The sequence below is a fragment of the Bos indicus genome, chromosome 11, assembly GCF_029378745.1.
Source record: "Bos indicus isolate NIAB-ARS_2022 breed Sahiwal x Tharparkar chromosome 11, NIAB-ARS_B.indTharparkar_mat_pri_1.0, whole genome shotgun sequence".
In the NCBI taxonomy this organism is placed as follows: Eukaryota; Metazoa; Chordata; class Mammalia; order Artiodactyla; family Bovidae; genus Bos; species Bos indicus.
The window spans coordinates 90200217-90205843 of NC_091770.1; the positions used below are offsets into that span (position 1 = coordinate 90200217).

At 35.7% G+C, this 5627-nt stretch overlaps 1 pseudogene; it reads left to right on the forward strand.

Annotated features, from left to right (window-relative positions):
* The first annotated feature begins 371 nt into the window (after positions 1-371).
* LOC109565882 (large ribosomal subunit protein eL30 pseudogene) lies at positions 372-1007 on the forward strand (annotated as a pseudogene).
* The last annotated feature ends 4620 nt before the right edge of the window (positions 1008-5627 follow it).

A 5627-nucleotide genomic window follows, 5' to 3' on the forward strand; every position in this document is an offset into this window, starting at 1 on the left:
ACATGTAGGTGGTGTGGACAAAAGCCTGGGGGAATGCAGGAAACAAGGGGTTTGTTCTGGGTGCGATAAGTCATGGGCAAGAAGGGTAAATGACAAACCTCTATGGAAGTGGTCAGATGGGTGACGACAGCAAGGCTGACTTTAGAAGACTGCGGAGGTTTGTGGGGATGGAGTTAAGAATCAAGGGCTTTCCTTCAGCTTTTACAAATCAAAGAAATTTGAGGGGTCTATTTTGGGGGTATTAATGAATAAGTCATGTTTTCCTTCTACACAATTTCACAATTTTTTTATTTTGGAACTTTGATCCTAAACTTCCTGTCTTGTCCTCTGTGTTCTAGATTGAGGGCATCCCACACTAAAGCAGGAACCTGATGGCCACAGTAAAGATGAAAAAGTCACTGGAGCCAATCAACCTAAGCTCCAGCTCATCATGAAAAGTGGAAAGTATATACTGGGGTACAAGCAGGCTCTGAAAATGATCAGACAAAGCAAAGCGAAACTGGTCATCCTCATGGACGGCCCAACCTTGAGGAAGCTGAAGTAGAGTATTATGCCATGTTGGTCATCACTACAATGGTAATGGTGATATTGAATTGAGCACAGCATGTGCAAAATATTATAGAGTGCATATAGTCTCCAAATATGCACATTGGCTGTCACGGATCCAGAGCATTCTAATATAACATCATCAGAAGCATGTGAGGACAGACAGGTAAAAGGTAAATCATGCACAATTTTCCTTTAGTAAAGCTGGCCAGAGCTTGCTTGCTTTTTTTTTTTTTTTAATACCACTTTGGTAGGTATTTACAGAGTTTCTCACTTCTCTTACTCTGCCCTCCCATGATCCCTTTCGACTTTTGAATGGCGTTTCTCATGCCCTGGCCTTTCTTTACTCCAGCTGGCCTTTGTTAGAGTTGGCAAACTGGACCTAGACCAACATGGTGCACATGGGGGATGTTAGAACATTCTTTGTATGCCCCACACTCATCCATGTGGGTCTAGACTTACGGAGACTAAGAACAGGGCTAGTGTCATGCTTCTACATTAATGTTCCGTGCCATACTGGGAACCCATGATCTGTTCTATAACCTAAGATAGAAGAAAGTACAAATTATAAGAGAGTGAAAGTGAAAGTCACTCAGTCGTGTCCGACTCTGTGCGACCCCATGGACTACACAGTCCATGGAATTCTCTAGGCTAGAATACTGGAGTGGGTAGACTTTCCCTTCTCCAGGGGATCTTCCCAACCAGGGATCAAACCCAGGTCTCCTGCATTGCAGGCGGATTCTTTACCAGCTGAGCCACAAGGGAAGCCCAAGAATACTGGAGCGGGTAGCCTATCCCTTCTCCAGCAGATCTTTCCGACTCAGGAATCGAACAGGGGGTCTCCTACATTGCAGGGGGATTCTTTACTAACTGCGCTATCAGGGAAGCCCAAATTATAAAAAGCCAATTGATATTCAACCTTTCAGGAATATTTCTAATTTGTGGAATGAGAGGTGTCCATCAGTAAGATAATTTATCTGAGCTTCCTTATGAAAGTCATGCAACTCACTGGAGATTAGTTTTCTTTTTATTTAACATTTTGCATCATTTGACACTTACATCTCCAGCAAGTTTGTCTTATATTTTCAGTATATAGTTATTTTACCATGTTAAAAGATATGAGCTTCGTGTGTTTTCCTTGTGTAAAATTTCATTTGTTCCATAGTTAAACTTAAAAAAAAAGTTTATTTATGTTTTTCTTCCTGGGTGAGGCCTTGAGAATTGATACTATACATTTTTTTAATTGATTTGACTAGAATTATGCTAATGAGAGAATTATTAATAGTTCTGTTCCTCTCTGTTTCTAATAATCATTTATTCCTTCCAATTATTTATCTGTACTTTTAATTATTCTTTTCAGTAGCCAATGAGTTATGGTTCAATTCACGTTATAAACTCTTTAAAGGCAGGAGAGAAATTATACACTGAGGTATAAAATATTTGAAATAGAAGAGACTGAAAAAAATAAAATTGAAATGCCTTAAGAGACCATGTAAATAATACAAATAAATAAAGTTTATCAGATGTACATAATAGAGGATGGTGGTAAAAAGAAAGGTTTTTTTCCTCCTCAGTTTATGTATTTGTTGACCAAATAAAACACTTTCAGCCTAAAAAAAAATTCAGCCTTCCAGTTGGAAGTCACAGATTCTAATATAAATCCTCATTTTATAGGTGAAAAAAGTGGGGAAACTGGAGACATCAAGTGACTTCCTTCTCAACAAGCAAATTAATAGCAGAGATGAAAACAAAATGACCAGTTCCTAGTGTGGGGATAGGTGGGCTCTTTTTCAAATTTGTGCACCAAGTGTGTCGCATACACTGATTGGATAGGCCCCTTCGCTGTCAATCCTAGTTGCATTGCTGCTCTGTGATTTCTGATAAACAAAAATTGCATCAACCAAATAGGTACTATCACTCAAAATACTAGGAAGAAGAATCCTCTGGTCCAATAAAGGGATAGTGAAAATTAACCTTATTAGAAACTTTAAGAAGTTGAGCATAGAAAACAGATTTTTATTTTACTTTTATATGGTTTTGAATATATATATATACACACACACACACACATACATATATATGTATGTATTTTACAGGAGTAAAGGTCTTTGAATCAAATTGACCTCTTGTCAACAGGCACAAATAAATAACATATCTGTCTTGTAAATAAATAAATCAAGATTTCAATGCATTGTTAATGCTTCTTATTCTTGCACATACTTTGTTAAAATACAGTATTAAATTTTTTGACAGCTAATAATTTAGATGAAGTGAGAAGATGAAGAGAAAGCTGCAGTCATTTCCTCCAAAACTGCAAAAAATATATTCAATTTTAGATTGGTAAATATCAATTTGAATGATTGATCCAACATTTTCCCATTATATTTCCTCTGATCATCTGGCTTCAGCTTTTGTCAACTCAGGGACCTAACATACCAAGTAAATTTTTGTGCACAGACATCATGAACGATGTGACAATTATACCATATATCCTTTTTGCAAAGTGAGCTGTTCCAGGTGGCTGACACAATTATTTTGTGCTGAAATTCTTTGTATTGGATGATAAACTGGGTAGGAACACAGTATTTCCCTTTTGTTTTTAGATATGCATTATTCACTTATTGATTGTTGAGTTGAGCAAATGCATCTAATCTTTTTTTCTGAGCTTTTGAGTGTATGACCCACTTTATGATTATCATTAATGTCGTAAGTGTCACTGATACCTTTTTGTATTCATCTTGAATAGTGGTGACATGTCTTCCTTTTTAAATGTTCTTCTTTTTGCTTTTATGGACAGAGTGAAAAATTCTAAATTCACAACTACATTCAGGGTTCACTACAAAAAAAATTTAATGATGGTGTCTCTAGACATCTTTTATACCTTCTTGAAAGATGATGCAATATCTTGGACAGCAAAACAAGAAAACTAAAAGACAATGCAAGAGTGGTGTTTCATTTCAGCTCTGCATTGTCCTTCTGGATGAGTTCATTATTCTTCCCTGACATAATTATTTTGTCTTTTCAGCATCATTGAGAATAATTATGAGTAATAATGACATATTCCCAGGAAGGTAAATTAGAAAAATATTTAAGGTATTGGAAAAAATAAAAACACTGAAATTTCACAATTTATTCTACATTTATAAAGAAAACAAATGGACTCAGATAATAATTGAATTCATATTTTTGGAGATTTCTAAGGAAAGAAACTAAAAGTTATGACATGTCTATTCTGGAAAAAAGAGAGATTAATAAAAGAGTCTCAAGTCTAAAATTGGCTCTCATGGGCTTAGATAGTACACCAAGGGTTAATAAAAACATTTTGTTCTTAAGATTAATGTATATGATTAGATAATGAACTTTATGATTACAAGAATGAAAATAAACATCCTCAAGAAGCAAACTGACATTAAGAGACATATACATGGAGTCTGGTGGGTTACAGTCTATAGGGTCGCAACAAGTCGGACACAACTTAGTGACTAAACAACAACAACAATATCATTGTGTGTTTTCATCAATAACAAGCTTCCAGATATAACGTGAAACAATTTGCCTGTAATTTACTCTTACAGTTTTTCATTTTCTTCCTTAGGGTGGGACTGAATAGAAGACAGATACACATGGCATTTAGTGGGTGCTGAATACAAAGTAGGAAAAAATAAATCTGCAAATTGGTCTTATCCTGGAGAAAATCAACCTAAGATTCCACAGAATTCTTCAGAGTAAAGATTTCACATAATTCATCACTAGGGTGAGTTTTAATTGGAATACAACCAAAACTTCATAGTTCTTTAGAACATAATCATTTATGTTACATAGGACTTTACCATAATGAGGTTTCCATTCATATGAGTGGGTTATTTGGTGAAATATTATATGAAAAGCCAAGGAGTTTCTTTAAAAGGAAAACTTGAGTACTACGTTTCAGAAATGTATTCAAATATCTGTGCCTGGTTATGGTTGGAGATTTCTTATTGAGGTAGATATTTGGCAGTCTCTTTCTCTAGTGATATATAGAGAGATTTTACTCACAAGTTATTTTACTTATTTAAAGTTGTCTTGAAGCAAAACTGCTCAGCTTAAAGCCCATTTAGATATTTTTCTATTGATATTGGCACTATTTTCCTAAGCAAAGGCTTAAATTATTTCTGTTTGTCAAATGTGCTATTTCTTGTTGTTAAATACAATACTAAGCATCATATATATGTATATATGTACATATATATACATTTGCCTAAATTCAAAAATATTTGAGGTAAATTATGTTAAAAGACACATGCCCTACAGTGTATTTTTAAAATAAATTTTACTTAAGAGAATCAGAAGCAAAATATAATTAATAAGAAAACACAGGAGACGGTTTCCGGTGTCATGGCGGCGTGAGGTCCCGGCAGTCAGTGAGGTGGCTGCAGGCCCGTCCCTGCGGAGCCGCTGGTCCGGCAGGCGGGGATGTGACCGCAGGCCCTGCCGGCCTGCCCCGGGCGTAAAAAAAAATAAAAATAAATAAAAAAAAAAGAAAACAATATTCTTAGTTGCTTCAGTTGTGTCCAACTCTTTGCCACCCCATGGACCATAGCCCTCTGGGCTCCTTGGTCCATGGAGTTTTCCAGGCAAGAATATTAGAGTGAGTTGCCATGCCCTCCTCCAGGGGATCTTCCCAATTCAAGGATTGAACCAGCCTCTCCTGAGTCTCCTGCACTGCAGGCAGATTCTTTATTACTAAGCTACAGGGGCAGCCCCAAGAAAACAATGTACAATTAAACCAATTACTTGAAAATCCTATTAAAATGAAAACAAAGGCCCTATTTAAAAGGCATAAATTCATAAAGACAAAAAGCTTTAGAAAAGAGACAAGAACAAAATTTTGAAAGCTAAGGGGAGATGAGTTTGTGATGATTGATTTAACCCACTTGTGCAAAGTACAAAAAAGTGACCTAGGATATTAAAAATCATAATAAAAGTAGAATCTGAGTAGAAAGGTTAAACTATAAAGTTAAAGAGCTATCTCAGATTGAGAAAGACAAAATGATGAAAAGCTAAAGAAAAAGGATGCAAAATCAGGACGTTTAACATTCAAA